Source organism: Protopterus annectens, chromosome 8.part0 (genome assembly GCF_019279795.1).
Source record: "Protopterus annectens isolate FY-2018-M chromosome 8.part0, PAN1.0, whole genome shotgun sequence".
NCBI classification, from domain to species: Eukaryota; Metazoa; Chordata; order Ceratodontiformes; family Protopteridae; genus Protopterus; species Protopterus annectens.
This window is the reverse complement of record NC_056741.1, coordinates 773074878-773099437: the sequence shown is the minus strand read 5'-3', so window position 1 is coordinate 773099437 and position 24560 is coordinate 773074878.

The following is a 24560-nucleotide window of genomic DNA, read 5'->3' as shown; positions in this document are numbered from 1 at the left end:
ATTTTACGCACTTTTTGTCGAGCTCTCATCTCCTTCTGTTACCAAGCAAATATCAAATTATTGCTATAATAATTAATGTCTCTTTGTAGCTTACCCTTCTTGTGAAGGGATACTGCTTCTTCCACCTTATCCACCTTTTCCTTAATGTCTTTAGTTTTTAACTCAAATGCCACATTAGGTACCTCTACTGTGAGATCCGCTTGCATCTGAAGAATCTCTACCCTCAACTTCTCCTGTTGTCTTACATTACATTTAATCAAAACAGTCAACCAAGCTTTAGTACAGGCCAATGAAGCAGTGTTCCATTCTCTCAAAAGATCCCCATCATCTTCCACAAAATCATAAGCTGGGAGTTTACTAATCCTGAGCCCCCTAGGGGTAATATTCAATGATATATATTTCTCCAAAAGTTTTATGTCATAGAACAGCATCACCTCTCTGGAAAGCAACTGCTCTAATTTCAAGAAATCTACGTCATTTGAACTCTCTTCTCCAGTACCCCATGGATCCACATCAGGCATTCTGGTTTCACGTTCTATCCAAATGTCTGCACACGAAAAATTTAAATCATTGGCTGCCACATTCTCCTCCATCAATGACAAATATCCGATACAAACTGAAAAACTGTCATGAACAAAAAACACACAAACCACTCCAGAAAATAGAAATCAATTATTTTACTGGTGTCTCTGGTACCTTGGCTTACGTCTTCAAGGAATAATCTTTACACCATTCAGCCATATCCTTATATATCATTGCAACTGTCATCAGTTAATTAATCACCTACATTAATCATTCAATTAAATGTGCAAATGTATAATTTCTTCTCGACTCCATTTAAATAAAATTATAATACATATTCATGTGCAAATTTGTGTGTATGACATTCAAGCAAATATTTAGACAACCTTCCCTTCAGTATTAAAAAGATCAACTAATATATATATATATATATATATATATATATATATATATATTTTGCATAAATATTATTCTTTTAATGTGCAAAGAGCATTATAAAAACTTTTTGACCAAGTGTTACTATATTCTCATTGGGGAAAAAGAAACCATAAATATACATTTTATGCATTTACTCCTTGAAGGCGTAAGCTGAGGTAGCAGAGACACCAGTAAAATAATCTATTTCTATTTTCTGGCGTGGTTTGTGTGTTTTTTGTTCATGACAGTTTTTCAGTTTGTATCGGATAACATAACTAGCAGCACAGCAGACCTTACTGGACAATAAGACTTGACTACTGAGTTTATTCCTTGACAGTCTTTCATTTTCTTTCCTCATTAAATGGTGTTTACCTACAAAAGTGTTATGGGCTGTACTCAACCTTCTCCAGCTGATACTTTCAGAGGCACCACAGTGTCTGATGACAGGTGGGGGTGATGTTAGCTATAGAAGTATTTATTGTTCATAATGACAACTTCATAAGTTAGTCAATTTCAGGAAGGAAGGTTACAGTCCTACAAGGGCTGCTAACTGACAATAAGTTACAACTGAGGAGTCTAATCTTCAGTATGTACTTCAGTGTTTATCTGATTTTGCATAAATACTTCCATTAACTGAATTATGCAGTTATTAAGAAACAATAAAATTAAGTAACCAGTGCAGCACGCATTAGATGGATCATCAAACTGTTTTACAGTATGCAGGGCATACACCTGGTGCTTTGGCACCCACCCCCACTTTGCCTTGTCTGTGGTGGCTAGCTGTTGACTGCCACTTTAAAAGTACAGCACCCTTTCTGGAAATCACCAAGATATATTAATATATTGAGCACAGATACTATTTAGAAGTGAGTTTAACTTTGAAAGCTAATTTCCAAGTTTGACTAAGCAGTAAAAGGAAAAATAAGCTTCATTAAATGACCATGATACAAGTTAGACTGTATACATGCCTCTGACATACCATCACTATTAAAAGCATTACTTTTTAAATTTGTTTTCTGCATTTGCAATGACTTTAAAGTAAGTATATGCACATATCATTCAAAACAATGTGAACGTGTGTGTGTGTGTGTGTGTGTGTGTGTGTGTGTGTGTGTGTGTGTGTGTGTGTGTGTGTGTGTGTGTGTGTATACATACACATATACACAAACTGTAAAGGAAAACACAAAGATTAATGCACGTTAGGTTTAAGCAAGGCACCCTTTATTACTTGCAGCAAGGAGATAAAGCATGTAGGTACAAGGTTTGTCTGATTTTTCATAGTTTAGCCTACAGTTTTTAGAAAGATGCTATTATTAGATTTGCTGCTGACATGGTCAAATAATTGCTGTCTTGCAAAAACATGTTTTTTGAGAAAAACAACCTGGCCTTGAGTTTGTTTCAGCTTCCCTTATTTTCTCACAATTCTTTCTCTAGTTCTGATATGATACATTCACGGTACAGTCCTGACCTCAATACACTTTCTGCTGACCATGGTGGATTTACAGACATCCATTGTTCTCTTTTCAGAGCTTCTAGCAGCTGCATATTTTCACACAGAATAAGCAGAATAAATGTATTAACTCCTTTTAACCCTTAATACACTAAACCTGCATATCGCAGTTATACATTTTAATACACTAAGCCTACATATTGCATTGCAGTTATACATTTTCCTAACATTTCACCCCTTTTAATACTTTATTCGACTTTCAAAACAAGCATAAACAGTTTTTCTTCCCTTAACCATTTCCCACTCAGGATTTGCAGTTAGAGAGTCATTCAGTTCAAGCTTGTGAAAGTATTTCTTCAGCTTTTAATCAGTACCTCTAACTCAACATTCTGACATAAAGTCTTTGAAATTGAAGCGTCTATGAAATTTTCAACTAGTCCTTTTATATAGGGGGTGCAGCAGCATCCACACACCATCAGTAAGGCTGCCCCTACACAGATGGCAATCAGAATGTTCATCAAGATGCTGCCCCAACCCCGAACCATTTTTGAAAAAAGTCTGTCAATGGATTCGGTCCTGGTTTGGTCATGACCGACACTTGCTGAATTATTTTGAGATGGCTGTCTATTTCATGTTTGTTGTCAGGAATAAACAAACAGCACTCCTCCTGGATTAAAGCGCACAACCCTCCTTTCGCCGCTAGGGTGAAGTCGAGAGCCATGCGATTTTGAAGCACCACTGTCCTCATGGCTGTGAGTTCATCAGTCACCAATTTTAGGGTGGAAAAAGTCACATTACTCATTGTCTCAAGAAGTTTGGATAGTTTTCTCAGCTCCCAGATCGATTTCACTGCTCCGTATGCTGGTATTATGCCCGCCCAAGATATGATGTCATTGCCCAGATCCATGTCCGACAGTCGTTTGTCACTCACATGGGCTAGATCATGGTGATATATCCAGGATGCATCAACTTGTCCCACCGGATCAGTGGGTTTTTTTATTTCTCGAACATTCTGAATTTTACCCTAGGGTAGTGTCAATACATGTCATATTGCTGGAATCAGATATGCCAGAAAACAGCTTCCAGACCAGTTGCCTGGTAGCCATTTATATGCTCTATCACCACACATGAAGTAGCAGTCAGGAATTGCGACTGAGATGTTGCCGATTTTATAGTTACCGGGCTTTTGTTGGGTCATAGCCCAAAACATTTTACTCTACACAATTTGATTTTCATTAACCGTTTTCTTCCTTTCAGTAAAGTCATTGCTATTGCCAACCTGTAATTGTTGGCCTTCGTTTGTCATGGTGCAGGAATTCCCGGTACAGTAATGTATCACTGTCATATTACAAGTGCTATTTCCAACTTCTGTTTTTCCGTAGTTTTGAAAGCATACTGTTCCTCTTTTTGCCTTGGGTAAAAATAGGGTCACTCTTTTAATCAATGTCACATTCACTGCATCCTTCAGTAGTGCTTGCCAGGTTTGATTCATATTTAAGAGAATCTGCATTAAGGGTATTCCTCCATGTGCAATAGGAATAGCTGTGCAGACCCAGCAATTGGAGATATTGAGGGTGTCTGCATAAGCGTGCTTAATAGCCTGATAAGTATTGAAATTTGGGTGCCACTTTGCACGTTTACTTCGTTCTACTTGTGTGGCTGAGAAGAGAAATGGCCACAATAAAAAGATTATTGTTACCAATACAGTCAACAGGATGGTCATGCAATATTTCTGCGGAAATGGTTGTTCTACATTCCTGTTTTCTCCGGCTCTTCCAAACAGATGCATTTGGATCTTTCTTGCTTCCGTCATTTTTGCCCAGGACACGTGATCTTACTCTCTGCCCTATAGGACCTTAGCACCGATGATTGCTTCACTGAGTTTGAGATGGTTCAGTTCCTATTGATCTGACCCCCCTTTGTAGCCAGACTTTGTGCTTAGGGTCCCGATGGAGAGGTAAGGTCTTTGTCCAGCTTGAAGTTCTTCACCAACTTGTAGTGCGTCAGATGTATCCACGAAGCTCGATCTGCTATTTTGACTGCAGTAGGTGTTGAAAAAAGCACCTGGTAAGGACCTTCCCACTTCGGCGATGTCCAGTTCTTTCGCTTCAAGATTTTAATCCACACCCAGTCTCCTGGTGTCACTGCCACTTCCGATGTTTCGCTTTGTTTTTGACCTGAAACAGAATTAAACTGCAACAGATGTTTAGAACTCAACAATTTTTTCATATATTCAGCTAACGTAAAATCAGCTTTCTGGTCTGATGACATGAGAGGTTTCCACTGGGGTGTGTAATAAGCCCTCCCATACAGCTTCTCGAAAGGAGTCAGTCCTTTTGCTGTAGGGATGGTTCTCATGTTCACCAGTGCCAGGGGTAAACAGTGCAGCCAGGTTTTCCCTGTCTCAGCTATCAATTTCCTCAGTTTGCTTTTCAGTATACCATTATGTCTTTCAACCAGCCCCGCAGACTGCGGATGATATGCACAATGATTTTTTTAAAGAAATACCAAAAACCTACTCAGCTGTTGTATGGTTTGATTTACAAAGTGCGTACCATTGTCACTATCGATTCTCTCCGGAATGCCGAACCTAGGAATAATTTCCTTAACAAGTACTTTTGCCACTGTAGCTGCATCTGGGTTTTTGGTTGGAAAGGCTTCCACCCATCTGGAAAACATATCTATAATGACAAGGCAATACTTCTTATTCTCACATTTGTTCAATTCTATGAAATCCATACACATAGTGTGAAATGGATATGGTGGTGTGGGAAAACTCCCTTGCTTGGGCTTTATCGCCCCCTGTGCATGGTGTTTGTTACAAATCTGACACATTAAACAAAATTTTTTTAGAATCATTTGTAAATCCGTACGTTGTGAACACTTGGTTCACCAGCTGAAGCTGATGCCTGTACCACCATCGCAGCTGCAACAACTGCCTGGACACAGTGGGGTAGTGACCGTGCCACTGGGTCCAGCTGTGATGAATAGTAAGCAATGGACATTGCTTATTTTGATGTTGTTGTGTAAGTACTGATGTCATATAACTTTGCTTGCAATTTACAGTCTGGAAAAAACGTTTATTATAATTTGGTAATTTGAGAACTAGAGAGGATGCTATTAATTGTTTTAGTTTACAAAAAGCCGATTTTGCTTTTGATGTTCATTGTAACAAATTTTGCGCTGCCATGGGTGTCTTATATATAAGGTTAGTTAAGGGTGCAGATTTCAAGGCATAGTTTGGAATTTAGCTTTGACAAAAATTAGTCGTTTTCATGAAGGACATTATTTATTTTTTTGGTGGTAGGCTTTGGTGCCTGCAAGATTGCCACTTTTTTATCCTTATTTAATGTTTTATTTCTTTTGGATATTACATATTTTAGGTGCTTTACTTGTTTTTTCCAGAGCTGCAGTTTGTCTTCGTTTACTTTATGTTTCTTAGCGGCTAAAAATCGTAGAAGTGCTACTGTATTTTTTTTACAATCTTGCAGGGTGGGGGCCGCTAATAAAATGTTATTAACATAAAGTAAAATTTGACTACCCTTTGGTGGATTAAACCTTGTCAAGTTACTTGACATTTTCTGTGAGAATATTGTAGGGCTTTTATAATATTCCTGTGGTCGCATATATGCGTATTTTTTTTTTAAAATGTGAATGCAAACCAATACTGGCTATTTGGGTGTATTGGTATTGAAAAGAATGCGTTACTAATATTTACCACAGAGAAATACTTTTGTTGAGGTTTTAAGTTATTTAACAGAGTGTGTGGATTTGGCACTATGGGTGCCCTTGGTATTACTGTGTTATTTACAGCTTGCAAATTTTGGACTATACACTATTTTTTATTGGCTTTTTTAACTGGAAATAAAAGTGTATTACATGGAGAATCAGGAGTTTCCACTAGTACCTCTTTTTTAACTAATGCTGCTATGACAGGTTTTATTTTTGTCTTTGTATTTTTTTTTAAGGGGTATTGTTTTTTTTTTTAGGTTTAAATGCTGATTTTGGTGTGATATTAACTGGCCCTGCCATACGGATAAGTTTTATATTTGATTTTTCTGTTGACCAGAGAGTCTTTGGTACATTTTGCAAGGCGTTTTTTTTTTTTTTTTTTCAGTAGGAGTGTTCATTAGCTGTATTTGAGAGAATGCAGGTGCACACCTGGGTTGGTTTGTGTTACCTAATTTAATTTTTGTACTTGTATTTTCTGTCTTGACAGTTTCAGTTCTGTTTGTTTTTTTTCATTTTGTGGATTTTTTTTTTAGGTCTGCCCACTGTATATTTTTATTGTTGGTCAGGCTAACATGTGGTAATTGATTAGATTTATAAAGTGTTAAAAATTTTTGAGGCAGCGAACAGCTGACTACACTATTTTTTTTTTTTTGTGTGTTCCAGTACAGGTTATGTAGTACCAATTTATTTATATGGTTTTTAAATATATTTTTTTTATATTTCTTATTGGGTTCTGGTGTATTACAAAAATATAGGGTACAATGTAACAGGTGTTGTTTATTAATGTCGAGGGAGGGAAACTTACTGATGGCTACATTTATTAGCTTTTTGGTCACAGTCCCTGGACTAGTTGTGACCAAGTCCTGACTATACCAATAAAATATTTTACCCTTCGATTGCACCGTAAAGGTGTCAGTTTGTCACTGTGCTTTTATTTTCTGTATGGTTGGGACTACTGCTATACCAAATAACTGCATGAGATTTTTGCCCAAGAGATTTACTGGGCACTTTGCAGAAACTACAATTTTACTTTTTTGTGTTAATTTTGAAACAGGATTAGTTATTGTAATATTGTGGGAGAGGGGCTCCCGATATAGCTGCCCATTAGCTGCTTTGACTAATATATAGTTGGATGATTTTGAGTTTTTTGGCAATTTGGAGGGGTGTATTAGGGTTTGTGATGTCCCTGAGTTGCACAAAAATTTGACTTTTTTGCCTTTTACCGAAAGTATAACTTTTGGTTTAGTATTTGCTAGGTAGAGCTTTAAGCTTAATAAAGTCAAGTCTAGTACTTTATTTTTTTTTACTATTATTAATTTCCTGTACTTCCTTTATTTTTCTTTTCACATTTTTATTTGTTTTTTTGCACTAGCCCCTTTTAATGATTTCTGACTATCATATAGTCAGTCATTACCCTTTTTGTTTTTCGTAGTTGCTTTTTTATTTTTTTTGCAATTTTTTGCCAAATGTCCCTTTTTACTACATTTAAAACATTTACCCCTTTTTTTGCGTCCTTGAAAGTTTTTTGATCATTGACCAGACTGCCTACCTTTTTGTGCATTTCTTTTGCCTTTTTTTCCGGGGTGTGCTACATAAACATTTGCACAGTTTTTTACAGAAAATACTTGAGCCTTTTTTTTTTTTGTTATTGAAATGCCTTTTAGCATGCCTAGCATATTCGAGTAGTGATTGTAGCCTGTTAGTTTGATGATTAACCATATGTTATGTAATGAAACTGTTTATAGGTGCACTACTGCCTTTTAAAAATGCATTTTTTAACTGCTGTTTATATGGGGAATTTTGTTTTTGGTTTTTGGGGATTTGCATTTTACAGTGGTTATTAAAACATTTCAGTAGCCTAGTGAAATATTGGTCAACTGTTTTACCCTTTTGTTGGATGCATTGATTAATGCACATCCAGTCTGCCCTAGGTTTTTATTTTTTAGAGATGCGGTCTGTAAGTCCTTTTACTTTAGTGTTTAAATTTGCACTGCTATGAGGAAGGGGGTTTTGTTTAGCATTATGAGGATTTTAATTGCCACAAATTATGTACTAGTCTGGCTCTACAATTTGTTGAATTACCCTTTTTATTTATTTTTTTGTTTAAATGATAACTTAGCCTTATTTTTTGTAAATTGTTTGAGAATTTTTTTAATTAATTTTTGGATGGGGAATCCCTTTTGTAGCTTTCCGGATATCTTCCGGAGTCCAGGGTCTGTATACCAAGATGGTTGGATCCTGATTATCCTGCCCAGCCTGAGGGTTTGGTACTTCTATGAGTGGACATATTTCCTCTTCTTCTCCCGCAGGTTGTGTGTCTTTAAATTTCTGCCATGACTCCCGATTACCTGCTTTTGTTCGGGACCTAGTTTAAATGGGATCCCTTATTTTAGCTAGTTTTAGTTTTATAGCGTCCCTATCCTCAATGACCACAGGATATAGCAGAGGTGGATCTACCTGTCTACTCGCTCCATATTCTGGTAAGGGAGGGGGAGGCGGAGGTGCTGTTGCTATTACTAGGTTGTTATACGGTTTCAGCCACCTGGCTGTCTGATCCAAGGTGAAGAGAAGGATTCCCGCTCGAGGGACAAATCTGTAAAGGAAAACACAAAGATCAATGCACGTTAGGTTCAATCAAGGCACCCTTTATTACTTGCAGCAAGGAGACAAAGCATGTAGGTACAAGGTTTGTCTGATTTTCCATAATTCAGCCTACAGTTTTTATACAGTTTTCAGAAAAATGCTATTATTAGATTTGCTGCTGACATGGTCAAATAATTGCTGTATTGCAAAAACATGTTTTTTGAAAAAAACAACCTGGCCTTGAGTTTGTTTCAGCTTCCCTTAGTTTCTCACAATTCTTTCTCTAGTTCTAATATAATACATTCAAGGTACAGTCCTGGCCTCAATAAACTTTCTGCTGACCATGGTAAATTTACAGACATCCATTGTTCTCTTTTCAAAGCTTCTAGCATCTGCATATTTTCACACAGAATAAGCAAAATAAATGTATTAACTCCTTTTAACCCTTAATATACTATACCTGCATATTGCAGTTATACATTTTAATACACTAAGCCTACATATTGCATTGCAGTTATACATTTTCCTAACACAAACATATATAAATATATACATATATAAGTAGACATTTTAAAATAACTACCTATATAGTTACATACATACTTCTGCATACATATATATATATATATATATATATATATATATATATACTTTCTTTCATTGAAAGCTCATTTCACTGAATTTCAATTCACGCTGTCCAAATCACTGAAAGCACAAATTACTGAAAACTCATTTCACCGAATCTCATTTCACTAAAGGGAAGTACTGGCACTGTGTAGAGTAGTGTAAGATAAGTAAAAGGTATATGCCCTTTTCCCCACTGTAGTGCAATCCTGGAGTTAGTATGCATACATACTGCCTGCACTTGCTCACAATCACTGGGACCATCACCCACTGTATCCTTAGGGGACATTGTGTATGACACCTTAGATCTATTATTGACATTATAAACCACAATAAATTAAAGTCAGAAGCCACAAAACCCTCCGTTTTTAAGCATGGATATTACAACTTCTGAAAAAAAATGCTGATACTTTTACAAACCTAAGGAATAAAAAATTGGGACAGGTTTATATGGTTGTGCAAAATATTATTTGAAATATTATCCTGTGATTAGTGTAGGGAGAATATAGAATTAGCCCAACACATATATTACTCCAGTCTTGCTTAATCCTGCCAGCAAAACTAGCTCTGTAACCACCTGACCCTCAGCACTGCAGAAATGGTGACTATTGTGACTTATGAGCTATGATAACACAAAAAGGTTTGTGTCGGTCAGTTAATTAATTAACCTGAAGTTCAGTCTCACATGACTATGGACCACACATCATATCCAACAGTACACATACAGGACATGCTATACCTGACATGCTGTTTGGTGTTCATTAAGGGAAACCACCAGTACTCACCCAGTAGCAACTTTTCAGACAAATTCATTTTTTCATTGTTACATCTGAAAAGCAGTAAATAGACTATAGAAGACACAAGAAGACTAACATACAACTTTCCTTTCAGGTAACACCTGGGCTGAGCCTGAAATTGGTCAGCATATTGTAGTGTACTTCCTTTATAAATAAATAAATAAAATAAAATAAAATAAAATAAGTGAACTATCTGTAATTTCTGAAATGGAAAACTGCACCTATACATACTGCATTAGACCTTTGTTTTATTACTTTGCATTCCTGCCCGAACAACTGTCAGCTAATCAACAGTCCTGCTACAACCTTGCTACAAATGATAATTACTTTTGCATAAATTCATATGAGCAGCTTATTTAAGCATGTGCTTTATATGGGCCATGAAGCAGCAAGGTAATATGTCATTTTCAACATTAGTGTTTATGCCTTTACCTTTATCTTTGCAGCTTACTGTTGACAGTTAGGCATCAGACTGGAGCTATGCTACCAATAAAAGCACAGAAAGCAATAGATTAATTCTCTTAAAAAAATCTTGAAATATAAAAGAATATCTGATGTACAATGATAGCATACCATGCACAACACAGCATAGCCTACGGGTTGCACTCCATGCACCAAGTATTATCTATATGATTTTTTTTATTAATGTTATCATTACCTAAATCCTTCTAAATGCACACAACACAAACTAGAGAAGAGGACCAGGATACCAGTGAACACCAAACCTCCACGATGTGTAGTAAACGTTGGTTTATTAAAACAGTTTAAAAATTGTTGAAAATTCCTTTAAGTGCGTTAAATTTCATACACTTTTCGTCACAGGACATACTATGACTTCTTCAGAAGGCAAACAAATGGTAACATTCATTTCAAAACTCTTAAATAGTTACTAAAATAATTAATCAATCAATTAGTTTGCTCATTGTCGGTTCTTAAAGGAAACTACTATGCTATACAATAGATGGACTAAAGCAAACTTTATACGCAAGCATCACATTTTATTCCTGCCCTAAAATTGCATACCCACAACTAATCGTGAAATCTAAAGCAGGTAAAAGTGAATAGTTAAAGCAACTAGCTGATTTTAAACTCATATTAAACCTGCCATAGTAAAGTATAACATGTTTAACATACTCCCATTTTTTACGTAAATAATAATGGCCTTTTTACTCCAAGGTTTTTGTGTATATCTAACCACAAACGTCTTGGTGTGACAGGTCTCTTTAAAATATTAGATGTCTACAAGGCAAGCTGTATCTATATACTAAATCCTACAAGTGTACTAAATATGTCCCATATACACTCGACACCCCTCTCTCTCTCTATATGCCCAGAGGAAAGGGTCTAGTTTATAATTAATTATTATTCGATATTAATTCATTGAATATACAAAATAAATGAATAAATAAGCAAGTTAGTTAATAAATGAGTATAAAATATTTAAAATGTTTAAATTATGTCTGATAACTAATATAATTTGATCTAAATTGTATTAATTAATTCCAATTTTAAAATAGTCTAACTTAGACTCTTATAAATAAATACCTATTTATCTATCCAAATTCTTAAGTCTCAAGATACATTTAATCAAAGTCATTTCATTTAAACCAGGGAATTGATTAGCATTAGTCCTTAACTGCCAAATGAGTTCTTTCTCCTCAAGTTTAAGGGGTTCATAACCACCCCTGGGGTCTTCCCTCACTTGGTCAATGACTTTAAATCTAAATTTGTGCCCTTGATTTTCATAACAGTGCCTGGCTAGAGCATTTTCTAACTTCCCCTTACTGATACTGTAAATATGTTCATATATTCTTTCTTGCAGTCTCCTGTCTGTTTTTCCTATATAGGAGGCTGCACAATCTTCACATTTTGCTTTATAAACTACTTGTCTACTACTACAATTAAATTTATTCCTAATCTTGTAAGTAGTATTCCTAATTGTGAAGTGGCAGCCCTCAGTGATGTATTTGCACATATTACACATGTTGCATTTGACCATTCCAGGGTTTATATGGAGTTTAGGACATCTATTTTGTAAAAATTTCTTTTTCTTTCAAGTTTGTGCCCCTTTTATAAGTAATTTTGGGTTTGTTTGGCATTACACTTCTCAAGTTGTTATCTGTAATTAAAAGTTCCCAATTTTTATTTATAATATTCTTAATATCATAAGAGTCTAAGTTGAAACATAATATAATACTGCAGGTATACATAAACTTACTTCCATTTGAATTATCCAAAGGTTCATTCTGGCTTTCCAACTGGTTACCACCTAATAAGGGTACATATTTACCTACTGATCTTTTTGTCCTAACCTCAGTAACGATTTCCTGAATGAAATCATTAGGGTACCCTCTTTGGAGGAAAAATCTTGTTAGAAGGTTACATTCCTCTAAAAAGTCAACATCATTCGTTGTCATCCTGGCCGCCCTTACCAGTTGGCCCTTAATTACAGATTTCTTCTGGTAAATAGGATGGCAACTTGTGAAGTGTAGGAACATATTAGAATACGTTTCTTTCCTATAGATTTTAGAGGTATACCTTCTATTAAGAAAATCCTTTACCAGGTTAACATCTAAATACTCTATAGATTCCTTACTGTACCTGAAGGTAAATTTAAGAAAATCGGTACTAGTGTTAAATGTTGCAATAAGCTGCTCAATTTCGACTTGGGTACCTTCAAACAACAAAAATATGTCGTTAAGGAATCTAGTGTAAAATAAAATCTGGTTCTTAAACAAGTCATTTTCTAACACGGTGTTCCTTTCCCAAAATGCCATGACAAGGTTGGCGAGGCTCGCCCCACAAGGGGACCCCATCGCCACGCCAATCTTCTGATGGTAGATTTCTTTATTAAACATGATAAAGTTATATGACAAGACCGTATCAATTAATTCTCCAACAAGTTGGATTTCGTTGGTGGGTGCTCCCAACATTTTTAACATGTGGGTTACCCATTCTATCCCTACTTCATGAGGGATACAAGAGTAAAGGTCCTTCACGTCCACAGTAATGAAAAAACCTTCAGGGGAAAAAGGCAAACTATCTATTGATCGAAGAAAGGACCATGAGTCCTTCGAAATCTGTTTTTCTTCCTTGATGTATTTCTGCAGAATCTTGTCAATTACTTTTGAACATGTGTATGTTATACTGCTCCTACCATCAACCAAAGGTCTCATAGGAGGATTCTGTAAATCCTTATGTATCTTTGGTACACCAAACAATACTGGTGTTATCACTGTTGGTTGGTGGAGGAAGTTGTACATGTCCCTCTCTATACGCCCTTCAATATAAAGCTCCTCAAACAAAGCTCTTACCATACGATATGCGGAATTCATTTCGTTAACTGATGACTTCAAGTAGGTCTCACTGTCCAAAATTAGTGACATTTTTTCATTATAATCGCTGTTAAACATTATGGCTAAACCCCCTCCTTTGTCAGGCTTCATAATCCTAATAGGTGCCTGCCTTAGTAAAGTCAACAATTCCCTTTCTTCTCTAGTGATGTTATGGTTATATCGATGTTTAACCTCTTTCAAGTTCCTCAAATCGATTTCTGTTATTTTCTCAAAGAGGGTCAGAATAGGGTGTAGAGGGGGGTTATACACACTAGAAACAAAATAGTCAGTTTTCTTGTTAAAGTCACTACCCATCAGGATTAACAAGTTTAACTTCCTGGTAAACAGTTTTAGGTCGATTAAAGTATCAGCCATGTTAAAGGTAGATGATGGTACGAATGTTAAGCCTTTACTTAGCAACTCGACTGTTTCACTACAAATTGATAAATTAGTGTAGTTGTATATCTTAAAATCATTTCTAGAATTAGAAATGATAGAAAAGGTAGGAGGGGTATCGAATGCACTCAAATTGAATGATTCATTGATTACCATTTCCTTCTCCTGTTCCTCGCCGACCTCTTGTACTGAAACGGAGGTCTCGAGGCTTGTCCCTGAAAATTTTGACTTTCATTGTTGCTTGATCCCATATTATTTTGGCCCCCTCCATGACCAGAGCTATTTTGTACGGCGCGTTTTTGCTGTTGCGCCAGTCTCTCACTTCTCCTAATGTCGCTGTTAACATCTGGGGGCAATTCGTGTTGTACATCATCCCCAATTTCAAGTATCGGTACTGATGATGGTGTCACCACACCAAATGTTGGTTCTCTATTCTGTGATATCGTACCTACTTGCTTTATTAATTGGGGGTGGGTGTACGCTTTACCCTCACTATAATCTTTTAAATCACGTTTAATCTTCTTGGTTTTTGTTGCATTCATTTTAGTTAGGTGGTCATCTATGCTTAAAAAACATCTTTCATATTCATACTGGTACCTTGAAAAGGCAATGTCAGATTTAATAGACTTGTCAAGTTCTTCCAGTTCACTCAGTAAATTGTCAACTATTTCTTGATAGTGAACACAAAACAAGTTAAGAAGTTCCAATCTGTGCTTGTCAAAAAGCGAAACAAGTGCGTTATGGAAAGGAGAACCTTCAACCAATACAGCTGGAAATTGCCAGTGTCTTAAATCCTTAGGCACTATCTTTAGTTTGATACATTCATGAAAATATGCTATTTCTAACTGCAGCTTACGCACCTTAAACAGTTTTTCATCGAACAAGTTCAATTTAACATTAATATCGTTCCTTACCTCCTGGTCAGAGGAAGGGCTATCATTTAAATGTAATCCAGAGAATGAGAAAGACCTCTGAACCCAAGTGGTAAATAGCTCAATGGTTCGGGTGTTGCAACTGCGTTGTTCAACTCCAGCTATGTCTTCCCTTAATCCTTGTGTCAGGTTAAATCCATTTGAACACGAGTTAGCGCCCAAATTAGATGGTAAGCTTGTTGTTACTGGAGACCTATCAGCTCTCACACCGGGGATAGGTGAAGAATTTTGTGGCGCTTGCGTTACTTCGTCCATCCGTTCGGAAAGTCTATCAACTTTTTGAGTCAACAGTTCAATAAGAGCCATGAGATTTCCCTCACTCTCTGCGTTACTCATCGTATTAGTAGTTGATCCACTGGGTGGTTCCAAATCCATAAACGACTACTCCTTCTAAATGCACACAACACAAACTTTAACGCACTTAAAGGAATTTTCAACAATTTTTAAACTGTTTTAATAAACCAACATTTACTACACATCGTTACCTAAATGTCAAGGCCCATAATTGTTGACTAGATGTCACCCTTTTGTCTGCACAGCTGTGCACAAGACAGACACATGGGATCTCGTACTAGTACTGCTGGCTAGTCATCATCACTATTGTCATTGGTGGAAGAAGCAAAAGTGGGAGCTACACTGTCATCAAGGGGCAGTTACACACAACTTCAACGAATGCAACACATGGTAAACATCCTGCATTTAATAACAGAGTCATACTGTAGAGTACCCCCAGGCTTGTCCAGGCAATGGTAATCATCTTTCAGCAGGCTAGACACTTGCTCAGTCACAGTCTGTGTCAGTTACAATTCTGTTTCTGACTCCCACCAATAGCATTTCACACTATGGCCCTCAATTACATGTAGCTCTCTCTCTCTCTCTCTCTGAAGTAATGAAATTATAAATTTAAATATGAAATTATGAGTAACAAGTGACAAACAGTGATTATCTTAACTGCACAGCATCCTATATTAAACACACTTACTGTCATTTTGTTACCTACATATTGCCCTTTCTTATGCTGCCTATTGTTAATTGGTAAGTCACTTAGTCAAGGAAGTCACCACCCCAAAAAATCAGAATGACATGAGATATGCATACTAAAGGGAAGTATACAAAAATAAGTTATAGGTGTGACGTGAGGTAAAGAATACTATACTCCAACCATGAAACATGGGCCATGAAGCAGCAAGGTAGGTTCAAATCATCCAGCAAATAAATCTGATGCACAGGAAAGTTGAGAGGGGCCAACACATTAAATTCCACTTACTGCAGTCTGATTGAGTTTAAACAGCACTGATGTGCAACCAGACACGTCCTGAAGCAGCAACATAGGGTCAAAACCTGAAGAAGAAGGCTTTAGTATAAAAGAAAGATGGAAGGAACTAACAGTGGGGAATGAGGCAGACAGTATGTAAAAGAGAAATGGCAGAACCTAATGCTCCACCCGAACCAGTAATGGTACTCGTGAGTTAAGTTATTGACGATGAATTATTGGTTACCTCACATGCTTGAATTGTTGTATATTGCTCTGCAAATTAACACAATTAAATGTTGACTTTACTATGATTACTTTGTATATTATATAACAGTCTGATAGTTCTGTTTAAACCATTGCCCGTTATGTATAATTTCCTGTATGTTCTGGCTTCATTGCCAATTATTTTGTTGTTTGTTCAATATGTTTACCCTGGGAATTGAAGCTTTTCTCTCAAAGAGACACCACTGAAAATGGCAGCTGTCAATTTGACATCCCCTGTCAACATAAATAAGTAAACACGCCGTCACTCTGCTTCATTTAATATAAAACGTAAGTTTCCCAGTAGGTTAAGTTGTGAGACAGTATCATGATATAGCCATGTCAAGACACCTATCACAGTAGTAGTTAAAAAAAAAACTTTTATGCAGTTGATTGTTTTTTTAAGATAGTTTATTTCTTTGGCCATAAATTATCAAAATGCTCAATATTTTCATGTGATTTTTGGCATACATAGTTAGACATGCCATGATTTTTTTTTTTTAATTTTGTGTCTCTCAGGCTTAGTGTTTCAGATGTGTGACGAGACTGATTTTCCCATCCAATATATTAAATAGAAGTGAGGCAACAATCAATCATTTGGGGACATGTAGAGGAACTGGAAGGAATGTTGAAAAGGTGTGCTGCCATTTTACAGTCTTCTGTCTGTGACTAGGACAGCTATTGAACCAGGACAGCGTAGGTGAGGAGAAACTTGGAGGCCAGATAAGTTCCCTTCGGGGAAAAAAAGCTTCCATTTTCCATTTCATTACATTTTGTTAATGTTTATTATTTTCTTTTTCAGAAAAGTTATTTTAAAGCTAGGAGTGTTGTTGCTAAATGGACTGTCTCAAGAATGTAACTTCCTTTTAAACGGAGCATTCATTTCTTTCTTAGTTTAAAAGTAAACTAACTGAAAACATATTTTCTGTGACAAGATTGTGTTTATTTGTCTGTTGTAGGACTGCCATGGTGTTTTAAAATTATTTTACTGTATTTTTCTGTCAAAAAAGTAATTTTTGTGGACTGGTAGTTTTACTGACATTTGTTGCTTGTCTTCCCTGAGAAAGAGGCATCATTTTCGGCTTGACCATGGAACAGACTACCAGTCCCATGGTCGATCCTTCATCTAGCCACAAAAAGATAAAAAGTTAAGCAAACAGCCTGGCCACCACAGCAGGCTAGCAATTTGCCTCAGCTGCAGGTAGGTGACTCTGGTTTGGCCATTTGTTGGAGCTCAAACCATTCATCTTTTACCAAGGATCCCTCTTGTGTAGCACCTACAGCTTCTATAGACTGGGAGTTAGCCATGTCCTCTGCGGCTGTTGGAGTCAGTGAGTAAGGAAGAACTACTCTTGCCAGTACTGGGAGAGGGAACAGAGAAGGTTTCCATGTTGTGTTAGAATGCTGTGCCCATCCCTGGGAAAGCAACTGCTGTCATTAGTAACATGGTTGGCCCCATTTTTCTTGTCAAAAAGAAACAGAAAACCAAAAAATACAAGACTAAGCATGTGTCTGCTACTACTCAAATTTCTTTCATTAGGAGTAGTTTACAGGGACTGGCTCAGGGTTTAATTCAGGCTATTTATCCTTCTTGTAAAGTTGTTTCTGGTAAAAGAAAGAGAGATTACTCTTTTCCTGAATATATTCAAGATTATGAATCTGAACAGGAATATGCAGGGACAGATTCAAGATTTTGTACTCAGACTTCTGATTCAGACTCAGAAGAGAACTCAGTTTCTGATTCTCTGTGTGTGTGCGGGGAGTCTCTTTCTCTGAGACAATTGCTAGACTGTCTCGGTGTTTTCAGTGGGAGAACATTCAGGTTTCTCAGTCCCTCAGAAAATACTATGAGTTGTTACAGAAGGATTTTCCAGAACCTACATGTATTCCTCCTGTCCTGTCTGCTTTAGAGGATGTGTGTCTTACTTCCTGCAATTTAGTCAGCCAGCTGTCCCTAAAAAGGCAGATAGGACATATAAAATTTCTCAGTCTTTTAAATTTGTATACCCTATTCCCAAACCTGACCCAGCAGTTGTAGCCTTAGTTGATTCCACTGCTGCTAAGCAGTTAGTTAATTTCAATCCTACTCTTTCTAATAAGGATGAGAAAATTATTGATTGGTATGGGAAGAAAAGTGTGGGTGCCACAGTGGTGAAGTGGTTAGCATTGTCAACTCACAGCAAGAGGTCATCCAATTTGATTCTCGACTGGGGTACCTTCTGTGTGGAGTCTCCATGTCCTCCCTGTGTTAGAGTGAGTTTCCTTTCATATTCCCAAAACATGCTGCAGGTGAACTGGCCATTCTAAATTGGCCCTAGGTGTAAGAGTGTGCATGTGTGTGCCTTCTGAGGAAGGTTGGGTACTAGGCTGGCAACCCGACACTGTAGAACTCTACTGCCACTCATTCTGTGGACACCAAGGATCCGGTCTGGTGACTTCTAACAGATGCAGCTGAAAGAAGAAGGCATGGGAAAAAGTGTATACTTCTGCAACTTTGATTTTTCAGAATTTTGAACTGTCAGGCTCATATACTGAAGTTTATTCAGACAAATTGTGAACATATGTTTTATCTACAGTTTCTTCTTGTGAAGAAAAAATCTGCTTTAATAAGCTTAGTTTCTTCTCTTGCACAGGTTACTACTCATTGTTTGCAGTGTGTGTATGAATGTTTAATACTTCTTCCAGGGCTATAGCCACTGGTACTGTTTTAAGGAGGCTTCCTTGTCTGCATTCTCAGAACTACCTAGATGATGTAAAAAATTAGATTTAAAAATTTCCCTTGGATTGAGATTAAGTGTTTGTCCCCTCTGCTGCAGAGGTGATCAAAAAGTGTGATGAAAGGGGCAAACTGATTCAGAGAATCTTTTCAGCCCTGTTTTTTTTCTAATTGCCAAAGGGACTTTCCTTTTCCTCATCCAGTTTTGGCAAAAAAACAGAATAAACAGCCCAAACAGAATTCAGATAAGCAGACATTTAAGAACTGGCAAGGGGGTTCCAAAAATAAGTTTCAAACCTCCAAAAACCAAGGACAGTCCAACAAGTCTAAATGAGTATTTAAGAGACCTTGATACCCCCTCCCCTTTTTCTCTTCCAGAAAGTCTGAATCTCCATTTTTCTCTTAGGCAACAATTTGTTTCGGACAAATGAGTTCCAAAAATCATTCCTCGAGGTTACAGATGGTAGTGGGAGGAAATTCTTCCTTTCCAGGGGTCATTCCTCATCTTGCATATAAAACTGTTTTGATTCCTCCTGTTTTTCATCACATGCTGCTCCAGGGAGTGATAGAACTAGTTCCTCCTTCCCAGATGGGAAAGGGGTTTTATTCAAGCGCATAGTGCCAAAGAAAGAGAATGCTTGGAGACCAGTTCTGGATCTTTCTTTCCTAAACCTGTTTATGATAGTTCCCAAATTTAAAATGATGTCACTTCATAACCTGTTACCTGTTCTTCCTCTTTCAAGTTACCTGATAGCACTATACTTAAAAAATGCTTACTACTGCATGCCTGTTCATCCAGAATTCAGATGTTTCTTAAGGTTTTGTGTGTCTGGGTCACATTATCAATTCTCTGCCTTAGCCGTTAGACTATCCACTGCAGCAAGAGTGTTCACAAAGTGTCTAGCTCTAATTATGGCACATTTCAAGTTACAGTGTATCCACATTTTTTTCATATTTAGACAACTTTCTTATCTTTGCAGAGTATTTTAGGCATCAGGAATCTGTATCTTGGATGAGAGATCTCTTGTACAAATTGGAATTCTAAGAGAACATTCAAAAGTCTTTCCTAACTCCCTCACACAGGATTGTGTTCTGGGATGTCAAATAGGCACCTCAATTCAAACAGCTTTACTTCCACAGGAAAAAGTAGATCTTCATTTAGATCTATGTCTAAGGTTTTCTACTCTGGCTTTTGAGTCTCATGGCATCTGTGATTTTCATGATACCCCTGGCAAGACTCCACATGAGAAAGATACAGCAGTATCTGAAATCTCTTTGGTCCAAGCGTCAACACCCCTTGTTTTTTCAGATCACAATGCTGGTGTTTGTCAGAAGGGAACTCTTTAGATGGAGACAACATATATCCTTAAATCCTGATCTCCTCTTTTCCCTCCCTGCTCCAAAGCAATCAGTCACCACAGACATTTCAGACTTTGCTTGGGGAGCAGTCTCAGAAAGGATAAAAGTGCAAGGGCTATGGGACACAAATGATTGATGCAAGCCCATAGATATAAAGGATCTGTATTATCTAATTGAAGAGGCATTAAAGCGAATGCCTCTTCATCGGCCCTTAAACAGTGAAGCAGCAGTTACTCCAACGGCCAAAAAATCGGGAAAAAAATCACTTGGCCATCAACGTGAATTTCTCCCTTTCTCCACTGTAGTGCGATCTCAGAGTTAGTTTATTTAGTTAGGGGGTTTTGAGGTGTTCTTAGTGATGTTTTGTTTCTGGCCGGATCAGTGATTTTTTTCCCTAGGGCATTCGCTGTAATGCCTCTTCAATTAGATAATGTAGACCTGATATGAAGGAGATGTTTTCCCTGATCAAGGCACTCAGCTCCCTGAACCTTCTTTGGCTCCCAGTATCTCTTCAAGTGGTTGTAGACAATACCACAGTAATGTGGTACATTGGATATAGTTTCACAGCACATTCTCATTCTATAAGCATCACACATTCTGTCAGAACAAAATTGTGTGACAGACAAGCTAAGCAGGACCTGGGCATACCCTCATGAACAGAGACTAGATTGGTGGAGTTCTCAAGTAGACCTATTTGTCTCCTCTCTGAATAATCAGCTGACAAAATTCTGTTCCAGGACTCCATGCAAGAAGGCCTGAAAGACAGATGCCTTTTCTTTTCTTTGGACAAAAATGTTCCTGTATGCCTTTCTATCCTTTTCACTAATATAAAGGGTACTTCTGATGATTCAGCAGGAATCCTCCAAGATCATTGTATACTCCCTTGTGGCCAAGGCAATCGAGGTTCTCGCTTCTTTTGGAAATGTCCTGGGGGCAATTAATTAATGGGTGACCTAAATACACATATCAGAACAGATTGAACAGGATATGAGGACTGCTGGGTCCACATTGGGGGGGGGGGGGGGGGGCAACAGGAATAAAGAAGGAATGGCCATTCTACACTTTTGTCTGCCAAATGGCTTGATAGTAGCTTGATGGTGCCCAATATATGGTTCAGTATGAGAGGCAGTCACAAGATCACATACAAGAATGGCCAACATGCAACTCAGGTAGACTTCCTCCTAGTAAAAGAAAATGCACTGGGACAGAAACAGTAGTTGGAAAGTCATCCCCACTGAAACAGTCGGCCCACAGCATAAACTACTGGTTGCCACAATCAGCTACAAGCAGTGGTCAGAGAAGGTGACTGGAGAGAAAGCACAACAGTTCAAGGAAGTGGAGATGAGAAGAATGGTAACACCTAAAATCAGCACGTGTGAGGGCTATAGAACAGAGATGCTGCCAAGCCAAGTATGGAAATAAGGTACATAAGGAAAGCTGGTGGTAGAATGTAGAAGCCCAGGAAGTTATCAAAAGAAAGGAGGCAAGGCTCCACCCCATTTGTCTTTGATTTTGACTGGCACCTTTGCAGTGGCTGTTTTTAAGGCTTAGACAACATTTTTTGGAGCTCTTTCCTTTTCTTCTTTCTCTATGGAAACAGGGAGTTGGCTACTATGTTTTCGTTAAAACTCAGGACACTCAAGATCTCCACAATGGATCCACTATTCATGGCACCAAGTCCAGGAATTCCAGTTTATATTTGCATCCCATTTTAGTAGTCAGGTATTCAATGTCAATTATGGCATCAGTAGTAATGGCTTCAGTATTTTTGACATACACTTTGCAGTCAATGCGAGTGATCTTCACACCAAACCTCATTGTTTTGACATTGACCTAGGAATTAAACCTCTGGGTCTATCCCTTGTTTCTATGCAGTCCCTATCTTATCAGTTCCACTGTTGGAGCCTTTGGACTTGACACAAGAGTACTCATTTGTGATCATCAAAAGGCTCATGCACTTTTCTGGACTGGTTTCATTACTAAGCCAGCAGTCATCATGACTACAGTGCCTGTGTAACTCAAATCCAGCTTCTATTCCGGCTTTATCTTCAGCACTAGACAGGCCTTTATCTAAGCTAATGGTCACATAAGCTGTTATGCAGGGCTGACATAATGAGGTTCTTCAGCAGTGACCAAAGGCTTAAAAAGAGAAGGTCTTTCTAATCTTCAGACTCACCCCTTCTGAAGGTTACTAGGAAGGCCATATATAAAATGTGACATACTGGTATGCCTTCTGACCTACCTGGATAATGAATAGGATACTGAATAGCTTGTAACTCCTCCAGATGTCTCTAAATTTGGGGAAGTCTTATAAATTATGTGTTAGCAAGGTTTCTGGCCTACTGACTCGATATCTTCCCTACAGTGGACACGGCAGAAAGCTGTCAGGTTAACCTAACAGTCTTCATGGTTGGTTCTGTTGGATATCTTAACATCAGCAAGCAACACTGCATATGAAAATCTGAAAGTGCATATTATTTCCTGAAATAAATACTGGGTCTTCTGCCCTCACAGGAACTGGAGCTTCCTGGCAGATACTCTGTTTTTTGCAGCTGGTCTGTCCCCCATTAAGGACTCCAGAGCAGTGGACTGCATTGGGAAGTGAGTGTACTTGTCCTTCGCATTTTCTTTGAGGGTGCTCATTTACATGACCCACATGGTATATTTCCAGAGGGATACTTCTAATAAAATGCAGCAGACCATCTTCTATTTGCCAGCTGCACTGTTCAAAGACAGGCTTCAACATTGATCAGAAGGCATGTCTGCAGCAGCGAACCTTACTATGAAGGTTTCTTACAATACCACATAAAGTTCAGCGAGGACTGTGGGAAATGACATAGTAATCCACTGGCATACATAGCTTCATTTAACAAATGTTTTCAAGAATGCAAAGATGAACTTTTTTTAAATGCCTCTTTTCAAGCACTAACACTATCTGGCCATAGCCAGCTCCATTTCCATATATGGATAAAGTCTTGTTTATGATCCTGTTGATGTGATTGACTAGTAGATTGGACACTTGCTGGAGTTGGTGTGGGGAGAACAGGAATAATGAGGCTTAAACTGCTCACCCCTTCTCAAGGAGAGGATTGCAGATGTGTCTGAACACACACACTGTGGGTGAAGTCCAGGTGGAATCCAAAGCTCATAGGAAGGGTGCAGCATTCAAGGTGGGTCAGTTGATTATGACCGTTCATTATTTAGATCCATTGAATGTTTAACCCTCAGGTGTGATGAGGTAGGTGCAGGAAAGGCGAGGGCTTACTAAGGAAATTCCAGTCTCAAGCACACAGATGACAGCTGCCACTCCTGCTTCGTTCAACCCATGTTCCTGAGAAGAAATGGGCCAAAGAGTTCTCACCCAGGTGGAACAAATAGGTTGACAGAACATCTGGGAGGGCAGTGCTAGTGGTCAATGTGGTGAGCTCAGAAAAAAAAAACATTATTTGTACATGATGTTAAGATATACATGGAAAACAGCGATAGAAGATCAGACTCTCATGGCTCCTGGTGTCTAGTCCCAACTGCCTCACCACCACTTCCTCAGGATGCAGAGGGTAGTTTATGGCTCAGGTGTGGGCAATAGCTCCAAAAGTGACACTCTTGAAATAATTTCCAGGGTAATTTTCATAGAAGATATGACTCCAGAGGAAAGGATTTTTTAAACAGTTCTTAGGTAATTATGGGCCTCCTACAAGCAACAGGAGCTCCAATGCATTGCTCAGCTACTCCCTTCTAGAAGGCAGTCAGGTGTCATCTGTCCCTCTGCATGGCGAACTGCAACCAAGGACAGATAGACCAAGATGTATCATAACAGTAATACCCAGGGACTTCAAAATTCCCTTTGTCATGACTCCTGTTTCCCTACCCTCACTCCCACCATCAGAAGAAAGTAGTGAAAGAAGACATCTTAAACCTCCTGAGCAGAAGACCTATCCAAGACATTTCACCAGACTAGAAAGAGATTGGATATTACTCCAGGCACTTTTTAGTCCCCCCCCAAAAAAAAAGACATAGGACCTTAGACCTGTTGGCTCTAACTAACATAAATACTGCAGTTCCAAATAAATTTTTTGAGTGTTCTAATTGCAGCCCATCCAGCCTCAAATAAGTCCTTCATATCATAACATTTATATGTAAAATGAGGTTTAACCAATATGCTTGAGAACTACCCTTTGAAA